Here is a 27,106-nt window from a genome sequence, read left to right on the forward strand (position 1 = left end):
TCTTTCTGAAGTAAGTGGACTTTTAACAAAATGATCATTATGAAGACTTCATTTCTTTAATGTCTTGCTAGCATATACTAGCAAATATTTTAACATTTCTATATTTGCTAACATTATACCTTGATTAGTACACCCCTTCCATCATTTTCCCCCATTCTTCTCCCCACTTCTTAAAGCAATTTCAATAGGTTTCATTGTTCAGTTGTTTTTACAACTGTATTAAGTACATCAACCATATTCACCCTCCCCCAACTAGTCCCCATTTCCAGTCAGAGTCTGTTTTACATTCTTGTCTGAAGCCTTCATTTCTGTTTAAAATGTACTGTTTTATTTTAATGCCTATGATTTCCCACCAAACTCTTTTCATGTTCCTACTCACGATCTGGGGAATGGGGTGGACCCAAATTCTTTTTCTGATCCCATTTTTAGCAGAAGATTGAGAAAATTAAAATACAGTGAACTTTTGAATATTAAAAAATGTCAGTGGCTCTTACAATTAAAGTACCTTTTTCAAACGGAATGAATTTGCAAAGGTCAAGATTTTGCCCAAATCAAAAGCATTACCAAAATTTTAAAGGCATATGCATTTTAGACAAATATCTTTAATACCCTTCTAGTTATAAAACTATAATTACGACCAGGTAATAATTTTCCCTTTAACAAATATGTTGATTTATAAAACAAGACATTTATTGATGATAACTTCTATAAAGCAAGAATAGATTCCTGGTTATCTTAATTGCACATATTTTATATAACAAGTAGCACAATTGTAGGGAAATGGAAAATATTTTTACACAAAAATTTCTTTTTCAAATTTAAGTATAATTCAAAAGTTTAATTAAGGAATAGATAAAAATAAAAAATAAACAAGACAAATATTGTATGTATATGTATACTTATTTTTTAGTAACATTAATTTTGTTTCCGTACCACTTTCCGTATTTTGGGACACATATTTTAGTACCATAGTTAGAAGTCATACTCAAATGGCAGAGTGCCTGCTTAGCAAGTGTGAGGCCCTGAGTTCAATCACACACTACTGATCTGTTACCCCCCAAAAAAGTCATGCTCTGACCTATAAAACATGAAAGCTCCAGGAGAATCATTACACCATTATTCATTTTCAATGAAAGTCTAATAGAATAGTGATAAATATTGCACCTGAGGACACAACACAAAACATTTCTAATGCAAATTGTAATGAATAATATATGTTAGCACAGGTAGGTTTTATATACTCTTTGGCAACATCACTGGTTTGTCATAGGTACTACTAATTGATCCAGGATTAGAAAGAATAATGTTCCTTCAGTAAGTCCAATGGTGCTAAGCCCAGTTTCTGGAGGTTGTTTCATTCAGGGGTGATCTCAAATGCAAAGTATATCTGAATGTTTCTCACTTTAGGTACTATTAATCACTACTAAGTATCAATTGCTATCTCATGTTATGAGAATCCTTGTTTGTTATATTTTGGCAGTTTTCATCCCCAGAATCATGAAGCATATGAATCTGTAGCAATCTCAAAGAAGCAGGCTTTAAGGGGAAGGGCATAAAAGGGAATTTAATACCACCAGCCAAAGCAATGCGTTTTAATTCTTTCTGTGGCTTACCAGGTCAGTACAGGCAACCTCAGCACTATGAGCAAAATGAGGTATCTTCAGGGCTGCAGTTATGGTCCTAACGACTGTTTTTTGAAAGCTTGGCACTAATTCTGTTTATCTTTGCCTGTGAATATTGGAAGTTTTGCTATTTGTATGGAAACAATCCTCTCTTTTGGTTTTGGTGGAGAAGATGTAATTTCAGCTTTTAGTGGAGGAGGAAATATGGTTCCTGTCTAGTTTTCCAAAGAGTTGAGAATATCTTCTTTAAGTTTCCTGCCATCTTTTTCTGAGCCAACAACTTCATTTAACTTGATATTGTATTCCTTTGTCAGATGGTGAACTTCAGGAGTTGTGATTTTTTTTGGCCCTTTATATTTTAGTGTGCGTGCTCATTGTGGTACATAGAAGGAATTTCAGCAACATCTACTGAATCATGTTTGTGTGGCAGTACTGGGGTTTGAAATCAGCATCTCACACTTGCTAAGCAGTCACTCTATTACTTGAACCACTTTGCCAGCCCTTTTTTATGTTGGGTATTTTTGAGATAGAGTTTGGAGAACTATTTCTAGGGCTGGCCTTGAACCACAATCCTCCTGATCTCTGTCTTCTCAATAGCTAGGATTGTAGGTGTGAGCTGCCAGCATTCAGCTATTCTGAATCTTTTATAACTTCCCTTTCTATGTCTACTAATGGCTTCCCCACATAGGCAATATTGTCTAAATTGAAAGGGTTTTTTAATGACTCAATCATAATGACTAATGATGGTATCAGAATCTTTATCACTTTGAACTTCTTAGATTCTATCAAACCAAGACACTTTATCGCCTTCTTTCTTTTTATATTTTTGTTTTTTGTGATACTAGGGTTTGAACTCAGGTATTTGGGCTTGTAGGGCAGGTGCTCTACTGCTTGAGTCATGCCACATGCTCTTTATCTTTGGTTACTTTTGAAATAGGGTCTCATTTTTATTTTATTTTTTATTTGGCAAGGGTTATCCTTGAATCATGATTCTACTGATCTCAGCTTCCCAAGCATCTGGGATTACAGGCATGAGTGACCAGCACCTGGCCACATATACCATTGTTGAACAGTTATTTCTCTAATCCCTTCTCTGGGGTATGAAAGTTTGAGAACCTGTCCCTGCAGAGCAGCAGTAGTTTTCAGCAAGCAATGTGATAACTATTTGAATTAAGAACAACTGAAGAAAACATATACATTTTGGTTTCAAACTACGGACATTACTATGTTTGGAAAAATTGAACACAAACCATGTCTGATTTGGCAGTGAGTAGCTTGACTTGGCTTGAACAACTGTGTAAAAGAAAGCTCACAGACCAAATTGTTGATAACAACTGCCCAGCATTCTGGCTCCAGGTCCTCAGCACATGCTCAACAGCCATCTCTTTTTCTTTTGGTGTGACTGGGGTTTGAACTCAGGGCTTTGTGATTGCAAAGCAGATACTTTACTGCTTGAACCACATCTCCATTCCATTTTGCTCTGCTTATTTTGCAGATGTGATCTCATGAGCTATTTTCCTGATGTTCTTGATATCAAAGCTTCCCAAGTAGCTAGGTATGAACCACTGGTGATTTTCTGCTGAGACCATTTTACCTGGAGATTTTTAATTGAGTTAAAGCTTCAATTAAAAAGAAGAAACAACTTTAACATATACTCTCAGTTTTCTTCTTGTTTGTTTATTTTTATTTCATTTTTTTATTGTTGTTCTGAGGATACATTGTGGCATGTACAAAAGTTCTTCTAATATATCATACTTGAATTCATCCCCTCCATCATTCTCCTTTATTCCCTTTCTATCCATTCCTAGAATAGTTTCGACAGGTCTAGTTTTTCCATTAACATACATGTGTACAAAGTACTTGCACCATATTCACCCTGCTCCACCCTTTCCTCACATCCTCCTTCCTCTCATTGGTACCAACCCCCAAGAGACAGGACCTGTTCTATTATCCTGTTCTCCAATTTTATAAAAGAAAAAAAAGGCAGATCTTTATTTTTTTAAAGTTAGCTCTACAGGGAGTTTCCTTGTGATATTTCCATGAATATATCTATTATAACCCAAATAGGTTCATCTCCTCTATTTCTATGTTTCTCCTAGTCCCCTTCTTATGGTGATTTCAACAGATTTGAAAATTCTTTATTCATTCTTGTACAGGAAGTAAATCAACCACATTCACCTTCTTGACTTCCTTCTTTTACCCTCCATCTCTCGTGTGTGACTTCCAATTAGCATGCCCTGTTTTTTCATAATATTGCTTGTATTTGTATTAGGTCTGTATTCCATATATGAGAGAAAATATGTTCTTAGTTTGTATAAACTATAAAAACTATTGTGATAACATGGAAAAGCTGTTTATAAAAACAATGGAGTCATGATCCTATATACATTTTGGCAATGAGCATTGAACAGAAAAATAGATTAGAAATTTCTGAGCAAACTATCAATATACAACTGGAATAGATGATAGTATACAATCTCAATGCTTCTGTTTTATAAAATCTTAGTTAATATTTAATTACAGTATTAATATGTATATATAGAAGAATATTTTCATCCTAAAATAGAAAGCAGTCTTCCTGATATCACTAATAATATGGGATATTCTTTTGTAGTTTTAATTAAATGATAGAAAATAGTATAGAAGTGTTGTGTATTTGTATATAAAGTCTATGAAATGAGCAGAAATAATATGGAGAACTGAATGGTGTACAGCCAGCCTCGGTGGTCAAGAAACCAGCTATCCTGAACTCAATCTTATATTCTTTTGTTGTTGTTGTACTGGGATTTGAACTCATGGCCTACACCTTAAGCCACTCCACCAGCCCTTTTTCACGAAGGGTTATTTTGAGATAGGGTCTCACAAACTATTTCCCCAAGCTGGCTTTGAACTGTGAGCCTATTGATTTCTGCCTCCTGAGTAGCTAGGATCATAAGTGTGAGCCACCACTGTGCAGCTCACTTTTATATTCTTCATCTTTAAGGACATGCACTCCTGGTATATTAAAACTAGTAAAATATCTGATCTAGTGAGGACCTTTGGATGTGGGGCACTGGGAATATAGAGATGATAGGAGTCAGCAAGTGACACCTCACCTGCCTACCAGCCCTGACCTAGTTATAAAGGAACTCTGAGCCTCTTCTTAGATAGATGATATATGTTGACCAGAAACTTATTGATTCATTTGGTGGGGCTGCACTTTTGAAGGATATATCTTCCATCGTCTATATCCATGTGAGATGATGAACATCATTTCTCTAAGAGGCAACCACCTAACTAAATCCCTTAGTTTAGCCTTTGGTAAAGGGCAACTGAATTTACCAGAATTTTATCCTGACAAGTAGTGAGGAGAATAAGAAACAAAGGAGAGGAAATGATGAGAAAAACAACTCCCAAGACTTTCCTCCCAACTGTCTGCCTTCTCTTTCTCCACCTCCTCTACCTTTTTATTCTTCATCTTCTTTTCTTTTCTTCTTCTTCTTCAGCATATAATAGTTGTACAGGGGGATACATGGTAATATTTACATATAAGCTTATAATATATCTTAGATAGATTCACTTCCACCATGATTCTTTCTTCTTCCCCTTCCCACATCTTAGAACAATTTCAACATGTTTCCTTTCTCTATTGTCATATATGATTACAAAATACATCTATCATATTTCCTCATTTACTCCTTTCTTATGTTCTCCCCCTTCCAGTGATATCCATCCCATGAAAAGATCTGTTTTTCCCTCTTGTCTTTCAATTTGGTAACAGTGTATATTAGTAGTCTGAGGGAGTTTTGCCTTGGCATTTTGGGAATGCATATATTATACTTTAATAAGATTAACCCCCAATTATTTACTCTTTCACTATCACCATGCTCCCTTATTCTTCAACAGCTTACAGTGCATTATGTCATGTTATATTCATATATATATATATATATCCCATATATAAATGGGATGTTTCAATATTTTTCATTCTTTACATTTTCTTTCCCTCTCTTGTTTCTTGTATTGACCTCAGATGTTTGCTGTTTTCTCAAGCCATTCTTTTTTTGAAATCTTTATTCTTTTTATTTATTTATTTATTGGCAGCATGGGGGTTGGAACTCACACTTGCTAGGCAGGTGCTCTTACTGCTTGAGCCACTCCACTAGCCCCTTCACCAATTCTTAAATACATTTGCACTGACACACACCTCTCTCTCATTTTTCTAGTCTCATGCTGTGTACATGGATAAGGCCATATCCTTCAAATCATTCATCTGCCATTTCTTAAACATTGTGAATGTTATAATGTATTCTAAAATTTACTCAAATTCTCACAGAGACATTAGAGAGGTATATGGTGTGTGTATTCATCACTAGTGGTGCTATAACTAAGAACCAAGGACTCAGTGACTCAACAGAAATTTATTTTCTCAAAGTTCTGAAGTCTAGAAGTCCAAAGACCAAGGTGTCTGCAGGAGTGTTTTCCTAACATATTTCTAAGTGATGCTGTTTCTGAGAATGTATTTTGTTATTTTTTCACTGCCTCATCCCTTCAGATTTAACAGCAGAGAAACTAGAAACCAAATAAATGTTTCAGAATTCCTTCTTACAGGACTGAGTGGTGATCCAGAACTGCAGTCCTTCCTCTTTAGCATTTTTCTGTCCACTTACCTTTGGTGGTTAATCTTCATTGTCAACTTGATTGATAGATGCCTGGGTGATTATTAATCACACTTCTTGGTTTGTTTGAGATAGCATTTCCAGAAATGATTAACTAATAGTGGAAGTCCTTTCCTGTGGACAGTACCATCCAATAGACTTGGGGCCTAGATGGGATAAAAGGGGAAAATAAACAAAAGCCATTAGCACAGGCATTCTTTCTCAGTGCCAATGCTGCCATGATGTTTTATTTCATCTCAAGTGAACAATAAGAGAGCAAGTTGACCATGGACTCAAACCTCTTAACCAATGAGTCAAAGTAAATCATTCCTCCTTTTATGTTGTTTTGTCAGGTATATGGAACAGTGACAAAAGTCAGGCTATCATGTACCTTTCACAATACTGGGAAACCTCATCATCAATACAGTGTCAAACAAATAATACATTTACTGAATTAAATATTTAGTATAATATCATGCATAAAACTATGAACATGTAATATGGAATGTTGCATAAGCATAGGATATATCATAGTTCAGATAAAGCATTCCTGGTGAATGGTAAATGTGAAGTTCATTACCATACTTTGTCCCTAGGGAGATAAGGTCATAATTGAGATTGCAAGTATTCACTGAAACTGCAAAGTTTGATCTAGACCATTTTATATACTTATGTCTAAAAAGCAAAGCAAGTGCATCATAATATTTGCTTTTGAATTTGATCATGCTGGCCTATGGGTTTAAGCCTTTCATTGCCACTTTTGTACTTTTCAGTATTTTTCAACTAGTGCATCGTAAGTAGAACAACATTTAATTATTTTGAAAGGAATTTATGTTTATGTATAAACGTAACATATCTTTATGTGTAACATGACAACCTTTACGAGTAAAGATTTCACATGGTTCTAGCTATTGTTGTGTAAATGTGTTTTATATTTTTCAGTTTAATTTTATACATACAGAACTAATATATAGGTATATATTCATTTGGAGCATTTAAAACATAATGATAATTTTGAATATTATGTATGATTAAATTATATAAAGTAGTATAAATAGCATTAATATGGCATTACCTGACTGTGACATAGTTTGAATAGTTACTGCCATATTGATGTTTGTTAATACTCTGTTCCTTCTACATCATTACACATGGATGATTTCCCAGGGAAGAATTTGAGCATGGTTCTGCCTTTTTCAGTATTTAGCTACTAATTATGGGGTATCCTCTGTCTTTCTTTTCTATTTTTCATTCATGCTGTCACCCTCAACTTCTAAGCTTCTATGCTTCTAACATGTTCACAGCTGAAGAAAAACTGAAAGGAAGTCGTCATAAATCTCCATATACTTTTCCCTATGCTTAACCTATTTATGCCTCCTACAATAATCTTGCACATTTTCACAGCAGTTCATCTTGTATAAATGAGAGAAATGAGTCTGCTCAAAGAATCTCTTGAAATTTCTTATGTCACAATGGGGAAATTCCTGATTGCATCAATAACTGTCTGAGTTCAAGTTTTATGCTCAACTGCTCAATGCTTTCATTATCATTCCTTGCTCCAAACAAGTCATCTGTTGCTCAAGCCTTCAAATTGTGAAGAAAGAGGAGTGCTTGAGTTGGGCTTACTGCACTATTCAAAGACACACATACCACCTCTCTTGTGGTGTACTGGGGTTTGAAACCAAGGGTTCAGGCATGTTAGGCAGTGCTCTACCACTTCACCCCCTTTTACATTGCTTATTTTGGAGAGAAAGTCTCACTTTTTATGGCTTGAACTGCAATCCCCCTACTTATGCTTACTACCATAGCCCTGATGACAAGTGCACCCACGTGTACAGTTTTTTTCTATTGATATGAGGCCTCATGGACATTTTTGCCTGGGATGGCCTGCAATGGTGATTTTCCCCATCTGAGCATCCTGAATAGCTTGGGATGACAGTCACATGATATTTTGCCAAGTTATTGGATGAGATTGGGTCTTGAAACTTTTTGGCTGGGATGTCTTTGAATCATCATCTTCCTTATTTCAGCCTCCCAAGTAACTAGAAGTTCAGGCATGAACCTCCAGTGCTTTGTCATGGTTCTCTTTTCTAACCAACTGCAGAGGCACCATTATGGAAATTGCTTATGTCATTTGTTCTCAGAATAGCAGACAGATCCTTTGCCATCACCAGCATACACCAATTCTTCCTAGACCAGCACTTTACCACTTGAGCCACAAACTCAGTCTTACATCAATTTTTTAAAAAATCTTTTTCAAGATTTTTGTTGTACTGGGAGTACATTATGACATTTACCAAAGTTCTTACAATATATCATAGTTGAATCCCCCCTTCATAATTATTCTTTATTCCCCCCACCCCCATTCCTGGAACAGTTTCGACAGGTCTCATTTTTCCATTTTCATACATGAGCACATAATATTTCCTCTATATTCACCCTCTTACACCTTTTGCCTACAACCTCCCCCCACCCCTGCACTTGTGCCTACCCCCAGGCAGGAACTGTTTTACATTCCTATTCTCTGTTTTTGAAAAAAAGATATTTTTGTTTGTATAAGATAGCTATACAGAGAGTTTTGTTGTGGAATTTCCATGTATGTATGTATTATAACCCACCAATTTTATTATTGAACCTCAAACACTACCTTTATTTTTAGTCTTCTATCTTCAAAGAAGAAGGTATTTTCTAATTTTCTCAAGGTAACCATTATTTACATACAAAAATGGTCATAAAATACATCTTCAAAGAATTTCCATTTAATGGGAATCCTAAGGAATCTTAATACTAAAATGTAAATTTAAAAATTCTATTCTGCTGCCATTTTAACATAAACCAGAATGTAGCATTTGTCAAGAAAATCCATTCAGATTTTGGTCCTTCTTCCACAGGAACAAGAAGGTTGTATTTTACTTTGGTTTACTAAATGTTACCTAATTTAGCAAGCCTTCATTCATATAAGATTTCAAAATCAGTTACATCTTCCAGAGCCATAGTGATAAAATTATAAAATTCAGAAAATATACCAACCATTTAAAGTATCATTTTTCATAGTGAAATCTTTTTTTCCTGTCCTTTTATATTATGGTATTTTTATTATCGTATTATTCTGTAAACAGGGTACATTGTGACATTTACAAATTTTTTTTGCAATTATCATAGTTGAATTCACTCTCTCCCTCATTCTCCTTTATCTCCCCTCCCATTCCTGGAATAGTTTCAACATGTATCATTTTTCCATTTTCATGCATGAGCACATAATATTTCCACAAAATTTACCCTACTACACCCTTTTTTTGTATCCTTCCCTCTCCCACTAGTACCAATTCCCAGATAGACATTGCTTTATCTTCCTGTCCTCCGTTTTTGAAAACAATGCAGTTTTGTTCAAGATAGCTATACAGAGAATTTCACTGTGACATCCCTATATGTATATACATAATATGTACATATGTATTATAAGCCAAGTTGGTTCATCCCCTCTATTTTTCTCCTTTTTACCTTAGCCAACTTCTTGTGATGATTTCAACATGTTTAAAAATTCTATACTGATGCTTGTACAGAAAGCACTTCAGGCATATTCACCTTCTTAACTTCCTTCTTTCACCCTCTCCCATTAGTGACCTCCCTTTAGTGTGATCTGTTTTTCATAATATTGCTTATATTTGTATTGTGTCTATCTTCCACATATGTGAGAAAACTTGCAGCCTTTGTCTTTCTGAGCTTATCTCTGTAGTGAAATATTGATCTTATATATTCATCTATATTCTCAAGCAGAAGGAACTGTGATGAGTAGGTGGTCATGTAGCCAAAATGGCTACAGTAGAAGTGGTGGCAAAATGACAGTTTTTATTAATTGCACATTTAAGGGGCTCTAGGATTTATTTCTTAGAAATTTTAGTAATAGAGGCTTCCAATTGGTCCTGAGCTTCTATAAGAATTTGCCTAGGTCTTATGTTCCCTTGAACCAAGGGCTGAAGTCTGAAGAAGGAATGATAGAAGTGAGAGTCTAATCAAGGGCTCACCTTCAATACATTTTTTGTAACATTACATGTCACACAAATGAAAGACATGTGCTATGGGAAATAAAAATAGGAAGAGAGACTTATGCTATCACATAAAAGGGTTAATTTTTATTTTCACAAATTGAAATAAGTGAAAGTGGTTGGTGAGGAAGACTCCTATGAATACGCATGAAAAGTAAAGCAAAAGTGGATCTATTTCAGTCATCAGTCTATCCATGAGGATTTCATTTTAATGACTCTCATTAGCATTTGAATAATTTTTGCAATTAATTATTCACCTCTCTACCTTTGCAACCTCTAGTCATGGGACCAAACTTTTGTATTTGCAACTTTCAGTAAATTAATGGATTCAGGCAATAATTACAACAAGATGCAAGACAAGCAGCCAACATACATTTACTCTTGTTATTATTTAACAATACCTCTCAACAAATATTTAATTTAAATTTAATCAAATTTCTTTTATGTATGTGGGCAAATTTTATTCAAAGTGCTAGATAGTATATATTTTAAGTTTTGTGGACCACATTGCCTCTGTTACAAGTGCTCAATTCCATATCTTTTGCATAAAATCAGCTATAGGATATATTTAAGAATGGTTGTGCTCCTTTAAATATTTATAAAACAAGAAGCAGGCAGTATTTTTCCCAAAGACTATGTTTTCCCAAAATATACTCTTGAGCATAGCTTTAAAAATATCATTCTATAATGATTTGCCTGAATCCATGCTAAGCCATCCTTATTCTTATAAGTACCTATTTCAAGAATAATGGGAAAATAAAATCTTGGTTTTCAGAGTTAACAAGAGGACTGTATATTTTAAATAACTAGAAGAGAGGATTTTGAAAGCTCGCACTAAAAAGTGAGGTGAGGATTATACCAGTTTCCTCATTAACTGATTTAATCAATACAAATAATTTGAGTACTGCACAATGTATACATGCATCAAAACATCACATTTTACCACATAAATATGTGAAACTATCATATGTTAACAAAATTTTTTAAAAAGGATATGTAAATACATTTGGATAGGGGAAGAGTTGTTGAGAAAAATATAAAGCAAGAAAAGGACAAAAGAGAAAGAGAAGTGTAAGAAAAAATGATGTAAATGATTTGGTCTCACATGATAAAAAAGATTAAAGAAGTTCTCTTTTCTCCCCTCCATCTTTTCTTACTTTCTTTTCACTGTTTTGGAAGTGATTGGAATTGAACCCAAGGCCTCCCACATGCTAGGCAAGTTCTCTATTGTTGACCCATTCCCCCAGACCTACTCCTATCCTTCCTATCACACACATCAACTACATGAAACTAGGATCATTCTAGGTCCTGCAGATTTTCTCTTTCCAGGTTTTGCAGAAGATACAAAATTGCAACCCATCCATTTATGTTCTATTTGTCCATATACCTGGTCATAGTGGTTGGAAATCTATTCATCATCCTGGCCATCTCCTATGACACCAACTACAATATCCCCATGTAATTTTCCATTTCCAACTGTTCCTTTGTTGACATTTGTTTCAACACTTCCATGACCATAAAGTTGCTGGTGAATATCCAAGCACAGAATAAATTCATCAGTTATGCAGGCTTCCACAAATCTAATTTGTTCTGCTTTTTTGCTGAGTTGAAAATGGAATTCTAGCAATGGTGACTTACGATCAACTTGCAAACATCTGTCACCCATGCAAGTAAAATGGCATCACAATGCCCAGACTCTGTGAGCTTTTGAGTCCACTGTGCTTCCTCATTATTATCTTAGACACTTGCTTCACACTGTGAAGACACTGAGACTGCTCTTCTGCTCAAATCTGAAAATCACTCACATTTTCAATGAACTGGTTCATATTAGTAGACTTGTTTGTTCTAATAACAGTATCAATAACATTTTCGTGTATTTGATGACCAGTCAACACCAGGGTGTTGTTCCCCTCTTTGAAATAATATTCCCTTACATTCAAACTGTCTCATCTGTACTAAAAATTCCATCAGCTGGTGGAAAGTATAAAGCTTCTGTAACAGTGGGTCACACTACTTGTTTTATTACTCTGTGGGACAGCTTGGAGTGTACCTCAGTTCTGTAGGTACTTACTCTTCAGGAAGTATACATGATGCCCAAGATAAAATTGTTAAGGGTAGAATTTTAGAATTAGTAAATCTGAGTTAAAATCCTGCCTGGGCTGATAATAATGGTGGAGTAGACACATCCAGAACTGTCTTCAACCTCTTTGAGTTTGAAACAAAACATTAGCTGTGGGCTGGAATAGGGCCCTTAAGTGGTAGAGTGCCTGCTTTGCCAGCACAAAGACCTGAGTTCAAACTCTAGGACCACTAAAAACAAAACAAAACAAAAATACACAACCAGGCGCATAGATGCAGGGAGAGGTGGATGGCAATGATGGCAATGATGGCAATGAGAGGTCCGGGAGTCCAATGGTAAACAGGAGACAGACCAGGTAAAATAGAGAAATAATGATCTTTATATTTGGAAAAATAATGGGCCCCAATGAGTGCTAGGCAAATTGTAGGTAAAGGATAGAATCACCCCAAGCATTTGCTTTAAATGAGAGAGAGAAAAAAAAGGCTAGGTGAGTCCCAGAGGCTAGAGTCTGGCACTCTATAAAAGTACAGTTTAAGACAGGACATCTGTAATTCATGCAGGAAGCAGATGCTGGAGTAGGGGTTCACTTCTAGTGGAAATTTCTAGCTTGCTCACTGAAGCCATGGGTAGGGAATCAACTTGCATTTCTTACAGTCAAATCTCTCTGGCAGGGGTAGCAGAAGTTTCTGCAGCTTTTATTTACTTATTTCCTGAGTCTCCCCTTAGCAGACTCAGTTGTAAACTGAACAACCATCGTGTGATTCAATGTGGCCCAGGAAACTGGTTGTGACTTGAACACAGACACAGGGACACAAGTTTATGTAGTAGGAAGTACAGGCCACTGTGCAGAGAAAAGTAGAAGGTGTTAATAGGTATGAACTGAGATCTAATTTCTGGGATGAAGAGTGTGACCAGCTTTGTGTGAATACAATGCAGGTGCTGGGATTGTGACCAGAGTGGCAGGGCAGTCATGATCACTTAGTGCCCATGTTTCACCATTCCAGATTACATGCTCTGACTGCTTTCTCCACTCTCAGAGCCCAGAAGTTTTTTACAGAAATGTGGCTGCTGATTGAGTTTTACCCAAGCCCACACATACACTGAAAGAGACCTTCTGAGAAAGAAGGTTTGCAATTGGACAGTGTAAGGCTCAGCTGAGGGGAGCAGACTGAGTGACTTCTATAGTTACCACATTTCTGGGGCTGCATATGAAGAACACGGGTACAAATTCAGCCCAGCAGTGGTCCTCAAAGTATATGCAACCCAATGGGAAAGGCAAGGTGGGGTTTCATCTGTAAAGGCCCTTTCTGGTCTTACTTCTTTGAATTTCAGTGAGAAGATGACTCAGTTCTCCGCCCCCCCCACTTTGCAAACTTCTTCCCACTATGTAAACTGAAAAATAAGAAGCCTGTGGAACCAAGTAAAACATCCATATCCATCCTTCATCTTCTCAGCAAGAAGGAAATACTGACTGCCATTTTTGTTTTATCATTATGTGTATTTGTTTTATTGTGTTTCCCCCAAATATTTCTTCTACCTTCATCCTATACACCTTCCTTGTATCACTATTTCCATAGCTTGGGTATTGTGAATGGTGCTGAAATAAACATGGGTGTGAAAAGTGTCTTTATTGTTTCCTGGCTTACATTCTTTCAGATTTATGCCCAAGAATGGTATGGCTGACACATATGGTAGCTCTTACTAATATTTTGTGAGAATGTCCATACTGTTTTCTATAATGATTGAACTAATTTACCTTCTTATCAACAATATTTATGGGTTTCTTTTTCCTCACATTTGCATCATTTTTGTATTATTGATAGTCATTCTGACAAGGGTGAGGTGAAATCTCAATGTAGTTTTGATTGCATTTCCTTTAGGACCAGAGATGTGGAGAATTTCTTCACATACTTGAACTTCCTCCTTTGAAAATTGTCTGTTCACTTTATGTGCAAAGGGTTGTTGATTATTCGGGAGGGATTATTTCAGATTCGTAGAGACACAGGGAAATGGTGCCTGTCAGCAATCTCGTCTTTCCTCAAAGATATATATATACATATATATATACCACATTTTCTTTATCCATTCATCCATTGATTGACACCTTGACTAATTCCATAATTAGGCAATTGCAAATGGTACTGCAATGGATGTGAAGGTATCTTTATTCAAGTTTGTTTTCATTCTTTTTTTTCGTCTTTTTAGTTGCCTTTGTTTTTTTTTATATTATTAAATATGATAAATTGTTAATTTTTTTTTCATTTTTCTTTTATTATTCATATGTGCATACAAGGCTTGGTTCATTTCTCCCCCCTGCCCCCACCCCCTCCCTTACCACCCACTCCACCCCCTCCCCCCAGTCAATACCCAGCAGAAACTATTTTGCCCTTATCTCTAATTTTGTTGTAGAGAGAGTATAAGCAATAATAGGAAGGAACAAGGGGTTTTGCTGGTTGAGATAAGGATAGCTATACAGGGCATTGACTCACATTGATTTCCTGTGAGTGTGTGTTACCTTCTAGGTTAATTCTTTTTGATCTAACCTTTTCTCTAGTACCTGGTCCCCTTTTCCTATTGGCCTCAGTTGCTTTTAAGGTATCTGCTTTAGTTTCTCTGCGTTAAGGGCAACAAATGCTAGCTAGTTTTTTAGGTGTCTTACCTATCCTCACCCCTCCCTTGTGTGCTCTTGCTTTTATCATGTGCTCAAAGTCCAATCCCCTTGTTGTGTTTGCCCTTGATCTAATGTCCACATATGAGGGAGAACATACGATTTTTGGTCTTTTGGGCCAGGCTAACCTCACTCAGAATGATGTTCTCCAATTCCATCCATTTACCAGCGAATGATAACATTTCGTTCTTCTTCATGGCTGCATAAAATTCCATTGTGTATAGATACCACATTTTCTTAATCCATTCGTCAGTGCTGGGGCATCTTGGCTGTTTCCATAACTTGGCTATTGTGAATAGTGCCGCAATAAACATGGATGTGCAGGTGCCTCTGGAGTAACAGTCTTTTGGGTATATCCCCAAGAGTGGTATTGCTGGATCAAATGGTAGATCGATGTCCAGCTTTTTAAGTAGCCTCCAAATTTTTTTCCAGAGTGGTTGTACTAGTCTACATTCCCACCAACAGTGTAAGAGGGTTCCTTTTTCCCCGCATCCTCACCAACACCTGTTGTTGGTGGTGTTGCTGATGATGGCTATTCTTTTTTTTTTTTTCATTTTTATTTTATTATTCATATGTGCATACAAGGCTTGGTTCATTTCTCCCCCCTACCCCCACCCCCTCCCTTACCACCCACTCCACCCCCTCCCGCTCCCCCCCCCAATACCCAGCAGAAACTATTTTGCCCTTATCTCTAATTTTCTTGTAGAGAGAGTATAAGCAATAATAGGAAGGAACAAGGGGTTTTGCTGGTTGAGATAAGGATAGCTATACAGAGCATTGACTCACATTGATTTCCTGTGCATGGGTGTTACCTTCTAGGTTAATTCTTTTTGATCTAACCTTTTCTCTAGTACCTGTTCCCCTTTTCCTATTGGCCTCAGTTGCTTTAAGGGATCTGCTTTAGTTTCTCTGCATTAAGGGCAACAAATGCTAGCTAGTTTTTTAGGTGTCTTACCTATCCTCACCCCTCCCTTGTGTGCTCTCGCTTTTAGTGATGATGGCTATTCTAACAAGGGTGAGGTGGAATCTTAGTGTGGTTTTAATTTGCATTTCCTTTATTGCTAGAGATGGTGAGCATTTTTTCATGTGTTTTCTGACCATTTGAATTTCTTCTTTTGAGAAAGTTCTGTTTAGTTCACTTGCCCATTTCTTTATTGGTTCATTAGTTTTGGGAGAATTTAGTTTTTTAAGTTCCCTGTATATTCTGGTTATCAGACCTTTGTCTGATGTATAATTGGCAACTATTTTCTCCCACTCTGTGAGTGTTCTCTTCAGTTTAGAGACCATTTCTTTTGATGAACAGAAGCTTTTTAGTTTTATGAGGTCCCATTTATCTATGCTATCTCTTAGTTGCTGTGCTGCTGGGGTTTCATTGAGAAAGTTCTTACCTATACCTACTAACTCCAGAGTATTTCCTACTCTTTCTTGTATCAACTTAAGAGTTTGGGGTCTGATATTAAGATCCTTGATCCATTTTGAGTTAATCTTGGTATAGGGTGATATACATGGATCTAGTTTCAGTTTTTTGCAGACTGCTAACCAGTTTTCCCAGCAGTTTTTGTTGAAGAGGCTGCTATTTCTCCATCGTATATTTTTAGCTCCTTTGTCAAAGATAAGTTGCTCATAGTTGTGTGGCTTCATATCTGGATCCTCTATTCTGTTCCACTGGTCTTCATGTCTGTTTTTGTGCCAGTACCATGCTGTTTTTAGTGTTATTGCTTTGTAATATAGTTTGAAGTCAGGTATTGTGATACCTCCTGCATTGTTCTTTTGACTGAGTATTGCCTTGACTATTCGTGGCCTCTTGTGTTTCCATATAAATTTCACAGTAGATTTTTCAATCTCTTTAATGAATGTCATTGGAATTTTGATGGGAATTGCATTAAACATGTAGATTACTTTGGGGAGTATCGACATTTTTACTATGTTGATTCTACCAATCCATGAGCATGGGAGATCTCTCCACTTTCTATAGTCTTCCTCAATCTCTTTCTTCAGAAGTGTATAGTTTTCCTTGTAGAGGTCTTTCACATCTTTTGTTAGGTTTACACCTAGGTATTTGATTTTTTTTGAGGCTATTGTAAATGGAATTGTTTTCATACATTCTTTTTCCGTTTGCTCATTGTTAGTGTATAGAAATGCTAATGATTTTTCTATGTTGATTTTATATCCTGCTACTTTGCTATAGCTATTGATGATGTCTAGAAGCTTCTGAGTAGAGTTTTTTGGGTCTTTAAGGTATAGGATCATGTCGTCTGCAAATAGGGATATTTTGACAGTTTCTTTACCTATTTGTATTCCTTTTATTCCTTCTTCTTGCCTAATTGCTCTGGCTAGGAATTCCAGTACTATGTTGAATAGGAGTGGAGATAGTGGGCATCCTTGTCTGGTTCCTGATTTTAGAGGGAATGGTTTTAATTTTTCTCCATTAAGTATAATGCTGGCTGTAGGTTTGTCATATATAGCTTTTATAATGTTGAGGAACTTTCCTTCTATTCCTAGTTTTCTTAGAGCTTTTATCATGAAATGATGTTGGATCTTATCAAAGGCTTTTTCTGCATCTATTGAGATGATCAAGTGGTTTTTGTCTTTGCTTCTGTTAATGTGGTTTATTACGTTTATTGATTTTCGTATGTTGAACCACCCCTGCATCCCTGGGATGAAGCCTACCTGGTCATGGTGAATAATCTTTTTGATGTGTTGCTGAATTCGATTTGCCATTATTTTGTTGAGGATTTTTGCATCAATGTTCATTAAGGAGATTGGCCTATAGTTCTCCTTTTTGGAGGTGTCTTTGCCTGGTTTTGGGATAAGTGTAATACTTGCTTCATAAAATGTGTTTGGCAGTTTTCCTTCCCTTTCTATTTCATGGAACAGTTTAAGGAGGGTTGGTATCAGTTCTTCTTTAAAGGTCTGATAGAATTCAGCAGAGAATCCATGAGGTCCTGGAGTTTTCTTTTTGGGGAGACTCTTGATTGCTGCTTCAATTTCATTTTGTGTTATGGTCTATTCAGGTAATTAATTTCCTCTTGGTTCAGTTTTGGATGATCATATGTATCTAGAAATCTGTCCATTTCTTTAAGATTTTCAAATTTATTTGAATATAGGTTCTCAAAGTAGTCTCTGATGATTTCCTGGACTTCCATGGTGTTTGTTGTTATCTCCCCTTTTGCATTCCTAATTCTACTGATTTGGGTTTTTTCTCTCCTCGTTTTAGTCAGGTTTGCCAGGGGTCTATCAATCTTGTTTATTTTTTCAAAGAACCAACTTTTTGTTTCATTAATTCTTTGTATGGTTTTTTTGGTTTCTATTTCGTTGATTTCAGCTCTTATTTTTATTATTTCTCTCCTTCTATTTGTTTTGGGATTTGCTTGTTCTTGTTTTTCTAGGAGTTTGAGATGTATCATTAGGTCATTGATTTGGGATCTTTCAATCTTTTTAATATATGCACTCATGGCTATAAACTTTCCTCTCAAGACTGCCTTAGCTGTGTCCCATAGGTTCCGGTAGGTTGTGCTTTCATTTTCATTGACTTCTAGGAACTTTTTAATTTCCTCTTTTATTGCATCGATGATCCATTCTTCATTAAGTAATGAGTTATTTAGTTTCCAGCTGTTTGCATGTTTTTTGTCTTTACTTTTGTTGTTGAGTTCTACTTTTACTGCATTGTGGTCAGATAGTATGCATGGTATTATTTCTATTTTCTTATATTTGCTGAGGCTTGCTTTGTGCCCTAGGATATGATCTATTTTGGAGAAGGTTCCATGGGCTGCTGAGAAGAATGTATATTGTGTAGAGGTTGGATGAAATGTTCTGTAGACATCTACTAGGTCCACTTGATCTATTGCATATTTTAGATCTTGGATTTCTTTATTGAGTTTTTGTTTGGATGACCTATCTATTGATGATAATGGAGTGTTAAAGTCTCCCACAACCACTGTGTTGGCGTTTATATATGCTTTTAGGTCTTTCAGGGTATGTTTGATGAAATTGGGTGCGTTGACATTGGGTGCGTACAGATTGATGATTACTATTTCCTTTTGGTCTATTTCCCCTTTTATTAGTATGGAATGTCCTTCTTTATCTCGTTTGATCAATGTAGGTTTGAAGTCTACTTTGTCAGAGAGAAGTATTGCTACTCCTGCTTGTTTTCGGGGCCATTGGCTTGGTAAATCTTCTTCCAGCCTTTCATCCTAAGCGTATGCTTATTTCTGTCAGTGAGATGAGTCTCCTGTAAGCAACAAATTGTTGGATCTTCTTTTTTAATCCATTTTGTCAAACGGTGTCTTTTGATCGGTGAATTAAGTCCATTAACATTAAGTGTTAGTACTGATAGGTATGTGGTGATTCCTGCCATTTAGTTATCTTAGTTGTTTGAAGGTTTGATTGTGTGTACCTAACTTGATGTTACTCTCTACTGTCTTGCTTTTTCTTATCCTGTGGTTTGGTGCTGCCTGCCTTTTCATGGTTAAGTTGGGTGTCACTTTCTGTGTGCAGGATCCCTTGCAGAATCTTTTGTAATGGTGGCTTTGTGGTCACATATTGTTTTAGTTTCTGCTTATCATGGAAGACTTTTATTGCTCCATCTATTTTGAATGATAGCCTTGCTGGGTAGAGTATCCTGGGGTTGAAGTTATTTTCATTCAGTGCCCGGAAGATCTCACCCCATGCTCTTCTTGCTTTTAATGTTTCAGTTGAGAAGTCTGCTGTCATTTTGATGGGTTTACCTTTGTATGTTACTTGTTTTTTCTCTCTTACAGCCTTCAATATTCTTTCCTTAGTTTCTGAACTTGTTGTTTTAATGATGATATGTCGTGGAGTAGTTCTATTTTGATCTGGTCTGTTTGGTGTCCTGGAGGCCTCTTGCATTTGTATGGGAATATCTTTCTCTAGATTTGGGAAATTTTCCGTTATTATTTTGTTGAATATATTACTCATTCCCTTCGCTTGCACCTCTTCTCCTTCTTCGATGCCCATGATTCTCAAGTTTGGTCTTTTGATGGAGTCAGTGAGTTCTTGCATTTTCTTTTCACAGGTCTTGAGTTGTTTAATTAATAGTTCTTCAGTTTTTCCTTTAATTACCATTTCATCTTCAAGTTCTGAGATTCTGTCTTCTGTTTGTTCTATTCTGCTGGATTGGCCTTCCGTTTTGTTTTGCAGTTCTGTTTCATTCTTTTTTCTGAGGTTTTCCATATCCTGGCTGTTTTCTTCTTTATTGTTGTCTATTTTTGTCCTGAGTTCATTTATCCATTTATTCATTGTGTTCTCTCTTTCACTTTGGTGTTTATACAGTGCTTCTATGGTTTCCTTTATTTCTTCTTTTGCTTTTTCAAATTCTCTATTTTTATTGTCTTGGAATTTCTTGAGTGTCTCCTGTACATTTTGGTTGACCCTATCCAGTATCATCTCTATAAAATTCTCATTGAGTACTTGTAGTATGTCTTCTTTTAAATTATTCTTGTGGGCTTCATTGGGTCCTTTGGCATAGTTTATCTTCATTTTGTTGGAGTCTGGATCTGAGTTTCTGTTCTCTTCATTCCCCTCTGGTTCCTGTACTAATTTTTTGCTGTGGGGAAACTGGTTTCCTTGTTTTTTCTGTCTTCCCGTCATTGTCCTTGGTGTTGTTACTGTCCCTGTACTGTGTGTAATTAAGTATTTTCTAGCTTGTAATAATAACAATGGTAATATTGAGAATGGAAGAGTGAGCTGAGATGGAAAGCAAGAAGTTAAAGAAAAGGGGAAAACAAATATACAGACAAGAGGGAGAAAGCAGAACAAGGTATCAGACAAGAGAGTTTCAAAGGTATAAACAGGGAGTGTTAGTGTACTAATTGACAGTAAGCTGAACAGACAATAGAGAGACAGAGAGAGGATTGAAAATCAAAGATAAAAAAAATAAGTATATGAAAGTAATATCTATTTATAAAAATGAATTAAAATAAAATGGAAAATAGAAAATTAAAAAAAAAAAACCAAAAAACTTCCAAGTTTATATGCAATCCAATTTCAGTCTTAATAATTTGGATGTCCGTCTCAATCTCCTGGAGTTGGTGCCTCAGATGTTGTTCTGTAGTTGTCTCATCAAAGGGGATGCATAAAGTAGAACAAAACTACACTCACACACACACAGAAGAAAAAAAAAAAAGCCCCACCAAGTGTCCCCAGTTCAAATGCAATACAGTTTCAGTAAGCTTTTCGGCTTGCAGGTGTAATTCGGTTGTTCTCTCATCAAAGGTAGGGAGAAAAAGAAAAAAAAAGCGTCTGGAGGCAGTTCTGAGAGTGGTATCTGCAACTGTGGCTTGCCTGCCTGCTGCTCTCAGCCTGTAGCTGGCGGAGTTATTTATGCAGATCTCTGGGGTGAGCTAGCACTCACCTGGTCCCACAGGCTTTGTTTGCTCTGAGTTCTCCTGTGCGGGGGGGGGGGGGCCTCTGCTACAGGCTTTCCCCTTTCCAAGCACTGGGAAAGGTGACACTGCCCCGCGTTGTCAGGCCTGCGTGTTTATTTACAGTTCACGTGGGAAGTGGGTCTTCCCTCCTCTCACAAGCGTCCCTGCTCCTGGTTGCTGGGTGCGCCCCGCTCCCACCAGAGCCTCTCCGGCCCGCCCGGCTTGTTTTATTTACAGTCCCGGGAAGGAGTCCCTTCCCCCAATCTTCAGCGCTCAGGACGCCCCACCCTCTTTCCAGCATGTCTTAACTGTTCTTATTGCTTAGTACTCAGTTTCTCTTTTTTTCCCGGGTGGAGGTCAGTCTGTCCAGGGGGCCATACTGCTCTGGCCCAGGCTTGTCTGTGGGGCTACCGCGGTACCGCGAAGCTCACCTGGTCCGCGTCTTCCCAAGCCGTATGGGCGCCGGCCACTGGCGGCCCCGGGGGCCCTCCTCGGTTCTCCGTTTAACGTGAAGTGGAGATTCTCTGCGCTGGCTGGAGATGTGGAGGAGTCAAAGTTATGCCCTTTCTCGGTGATTATGCCTGCAAAGTGTGTCTCCAGCATCTCTCCAAGATTTCACTATAGGAGGGTCGCTTTCTGCTTCCTACCTCTAGCCGCCATCTTGGAATTCCCCCTGTTTTCATTCTTTTGAATACGTGTCTGGGACTGGTATAGCCAAATCATATTGTAGCTGTATTTTGCATTTTTTGGGAAACTTCCACATTGATATCCATGGTGGCTGCACTAATTTATATTCTCACCAACAGGGTATAATGCATTCTTTGCTCCACTACATCTTCACCACTCTTTGCTGGGTTTTGTTTTCATGATGATAATCATTCTGACTCAGGGGACATTGATGCTCAAGGAAGTTTGGATTTGCATTTCTCTGAAGAATAAGAATGCTGAACGTTTTCCATGTATTTATTGGCCGTTTTTGCTTGATTTGAAAAGAGTATATTCATTTTATTCCTGTAATCCCAGCACTTAGGAAGTGGAGGCAAGAGGATCTCAAATTCAATATCATCCTGGGCAACAAAATGAGATCCTTTCTCAAAACAGAAAAAAAGTAACCTATTAAGTTCATTTACTCATTTATTGATTGGAATATTTGCTTATTTTGAGTTTAATTTTTTTACTTCTTTATATATTCTGAATATTAATCTTCTGCTAGATAAACAAAGATCTTTACTCTAATAATTTTTTCTGTCACTGTCCAGGAGCTTTTTAATTTGATGTAATTCCGTTTGTCAATCCTTGTTTTTTCTTGTGCTATGTCATGATGTGTATCTTTTATGTTTTCCTCTAGTTTCAAAGTTTTATGTCTTTCATTAAAGAAAGTTCTTTTTGAGTTGATTTTTATACAGGGTGAGAAGTAAGGATCTAGTTTCAATCTTCTACATGTGAATATTCAGTTTTCCTGGCAACACCCTGTGAAAGAGCATGTGCTTTTTTGTTGGTTTGATGCATGGTTTTGGTTCCTTTGTCAAGAATCAGGTTACTGTAGCTATGTGGACTTATTTGGGGGTTCTCTATTTTGTTCCATTGTCTACATGTCTATTTCTGTGCAAGTACCATGCTGTGTTTGTTGTTGTGGTTTGGTAGTATAGTTTGAAGTCAAGTTTTGGGATAACTTCCAGCACCTTTTCTCAGGATTGCCCTAGTTTTGAGGGGTCTTCTATGCTTCCATAAAGAAGCATGAATGTTGGGACTTTTCTTCCATTTCTGTGAAGAATGCAAATGGAATTTGATGAATTTTGCAATGAATCTATAGATTACTTTTTGCAACATGTCATGCTCTTTACAATAGACTGCTAACCAGCAGTTAATCTAACATATGGGCTGACACCTTGAACATTGTGTAATTAAATCCTTTGATTTCATTTTATGTCAACACTTGTTTTAGTTAAGAACCTTTCTAAGAATGCGCTCCCACTTGCCAAGGAGGATCTAGATATTTGTGTTAACTTTCCTTCTGTTTTCTTCAAGTCCTAATACCATCATTACAGATATGGACTTGATAATGGTATTTAAGAGGCAATGTACATTTAGGATTAGACTGGAAATACTAAAAGTCAGGTAAAGTAATATTAATGTAGGAGTCAAACTATATTAGCAACTCTTACTTAAGAAAAGACTTCTTTCATATGCTAATAATTGTTTACGTTCAAAGCTCATTTTATAAGTTCTGTTCCTTGACAATCTTGATTCTTGCCATCTCATGTGAAAAATATTTTCTTATAGACAAAAATTGGTCATCAATGCATTGATATTTTAATATTATGAATATCAATTACCTTTACTTGGTGAATTCCAGAACTTCTTTTAAGTAAGGGTACTTCTGTACCCTCTACAGAGTACTCCACATTAAAACACACAATACAATTAGTGGCCTGGAGAATGTTTCTCACATTCTTTCAAGAGTTTCTAAAGATTGTAAGCTCTGCTCTTCCAATTGTTTTCAAAATTATAATTACATATTCCAGTTCAGTTTAAATCAAATAATAACTCAGTTTTTATATGTCATACTCTCTAATCTTGAATATTAGTCATTATTAGTTTAACAAATCTCCTAAAAGTATAACATTTCCTCTCAAACATATTTCAAATTCAGTTGTCAAATAAATATTCTGAAAAGAAATATACACATGCTTAGGGCTTAAGTATTCAAGTGTAAAACCCAATGAAGTCAAATACATTAGGGATAAATTGAATTGCTTAGGGCTTTTTAGCCTTTTGATATGATAATATTGTTATAGATTTTGATATAACAATTTTTGTTATATATTTTGAAGAATAAACTCCTCAGTATTTATTTGAAATCATAATTAGGACTGATGCCTCATTGTTTGTGGTCTCTTGTCTCCTGGGAAGCAGGGTCTTGCCAGGAAGGGCACAGGTGTTCTGGAGGGTGATCTTGCATGATGGGACTGGGTCAGGGATGCACTCCCATTTGAGGGAAGCTGGCTTCACTTGGTTGTGGGGGATCCAGGGAATGATCTCTGCTACCTAAACTGTGATGGGAGTAGATAAAAAAGTAACAGAAGGGCCCCTCCAGTGGGGCTTTAGCAGTTGACCATCCCATTCCTTTACCCAAACAGCATCCAATGATTTATAAGGCTATGTGGGAGTGGTGAGTCTAATGTGGAGTCTCTCTCTAATCAAGTCATTGGGTTTTGTGTGTGAACCCAAGGACCTGCAACTGCTGCCTTGTGGTGAGGTCACCTATTGCCTTAAGGTCCCCTGACAGGCCCTTGACTAAAGAGGGTAAGCACCCAAAAAGAATTTCAAAAGGGGAGAGACCTGTCCACTTAGTGGGGCTTGTCCTAATCCAAGCAAGGCATATTTTGAGTCCATATAGATGTTTACCTGCATTCCTTCAGTGAGCAGGAGCACCCATGTGAGAGTAATAAGCTCAGCCTCTTGTACAGAGGTCCCAACTGACAGACATGCTTCAGTGACAGTATCCAGAGTCACTAATGCATATCTGGCAAAACATGTGCTGTCCCATACAAAGCTGCTGCCATCTGCGAAATACTCAATGTCTGGATGACTGATAGACTGATCAGTCAAGTCCCACCAGGTGGAGTACATTTTGTCCATAACCTCTTAACAGTCATGCTTGAGGGGCCTGAATCAATCAGCAAAGGGTGGCTGGGTTTAGGGTCAAAACAACCTCTAATTGGATACATGGGTTTTCACATAACATGCTTTAATATCTGACCATTTGGGAGATTGCCGGCCAATAATTTTCTTTATATTCCATAAGACTCAAAACAGAGTAGGGAACTGTGTGTTTTTTCCCAAAGTAAGTTTGTCTGCTTCAGTCACCAAGATGACAGTAGCCAACAGGGTGCACAGGCAGGGTGGCCAGCCTCAGGAAGCTGCAACAAGTTGGTGCCAGAAAACTAGCAGCTGGGTCAAGACTACTACAGCTGTCCCCAGTCTGTCATGTACATATAGAAAGAAGGGCTTCATCACATCTGGCAAGTGCAGAGCAGGGGCATTTGTGAGTGCCCTTTTAATTTCCTTAAAGGCTTTTTCTTGCTCCTCTCCCCATACCATGGGTTTCTGTTTTCTATCCTTTCTAGCTTCATAAAAGAGTTTTGCTAAGAGAGATTAATTGGGGATCCAGATCAGGCAGAAACCTGTACTTCCAGAAATTCTCTAATCTGTTGATGGATCTTGGGGACCAGAATGGAACAGATGGCCTATTTCCTCTCAGGGCCCAGTCTACATTGTCATTGTGACAGGTGAAACCCAAGGTATTTGAAAAATCTGAGCCTTCCTTCTTTTGGGCAACCTTATGTCCTCTCTTCCACAAAAGGGAGAGAAGGAGGTGAGTTCCTTCCATACAATCCTCCTGAGTTGGTCTAGCCAACTGAAGGTCATCTTTGTACTGGAGGAGTGTGCAGCCATGCTGGTCAGCTGAGAGAGCCTTTGGGTAGGATGCCAAGGTATCCCCAAAGAGAGTGGAGAGATTTTGTAGCCTTGTGGCAACCTAGTACATGTCAATTGTCCCTTCTCTCCAGTACTAGGACTTTCCCATTGGAAGGAAAAGATGGGTTGGCTCTGTGGGGCCAGGCAGATGCAGAAAAATGTGTCCTTAAGGTCTAGGCAGATTAAGAACTTTGCCTCAGGTGGGAAAAGGCCCCAAAGCATATATGGTTTGGGGCTGCAGGGTGTAAAGTAACAGTTGCTGAGTTGACTGCACAGAGGACCTGAACTAGCCTAAAATCTTCAGTCCCTTGTTTTTGATCAGACAAAAAGGGAGTGCTCCCGGGAGTTTAACAAGTCTGAAGCATCTCATACTTAGGAGCCTGTCAAGATGATTTTGGATCCCAACTTGGGCCTTGTAAGGAATGTAGTATGACCTCTGGCTACCAGGAATGGCTCCTGGCTTTAATTCTACCACCATTGGAGGTATGCTCCAAGCTGGTATAGGGGGATTGTCCTTAGCCCATATCCCTGGAATCTTAGGAGGAAGCTCAGGCATGACAAGAATCTCTTTCTCAGGGGTGTAGAGTTGCCATTCCTGCTCCTGTGCAACCATGAGCGTTAGAATCTTGGTGTCAGGCCCTCTCAGCTTTAAGGCTGCTGTGCCATTGGGTCAAAAGTTATCTGGGCCCTTAGTTTGCACAATAAGTCTTTGCCCATCAAAGCCATAGGGGTAATCAGGAAGGTAAAGGAACACATACATTACTTCATGCTTCCTAATAATGCCTCCAGATACCATTCAAGCTGCTGGCAATCTCAGTCATCATTAGGGTCCCAATGGAGGTCCTCCTCAGGGAACTTGCCATAAGTATAGGCTTGGACACTTAAAGTGCCTGCAGGTGCATGATCTTCCAGTCACTTTAGAGCTGCCAAGGTTATACAGCATTGCTCCTCAGTATTAAATAGAGTCAGAAGAAGCTGTCAGCAGTCAGTTCAGGTGGGCATAATTAAGAGTTTGGATGATGAATTGCTTAGATCAATCAGAGCTTGAGGCTTTTCCATGAAGGAGGGGATAGATATGGTGCTTCCAATTTAGGAGGTCTGTTGTGATAAAGGACTGGTAGATGAATGTCTGCCTTTCTTCTTGTATCTGACCATGCTGGTCATAATATATTGGGATCTGGACTTCTC

General features: G+C 37.5%; 1 pseudogene; it reads right to left on the minus strand.

Annotated features, from left to right (window-relative positions):
• Positions 1–1,291: 1,291 nt before the first annotated feature.
• Positions 1,292–25,072, minus strand: LOC109701482 (lipoamide acyltransferase component of branched-chain alpha-keto acid dehydrogenase complex, mitochondrial pseudogene; annotated as a pseudogene).
• Positions 25,073–27,106: the final 2,034 nt, after the last annotated feature.

This window comes from Castor canadensis, chromosome 14, assembly GCF_047511655.1.
Source record: "Castor canadensis chromosome 14, mCasCan1.hap1v2, whole genome shotgun sequence".
Lineage (NCBI taxonomy): Eukaryota > Metazoa > Chordata > Mammalia > Rodentia > Castoridae > Castor > Castor canadensis.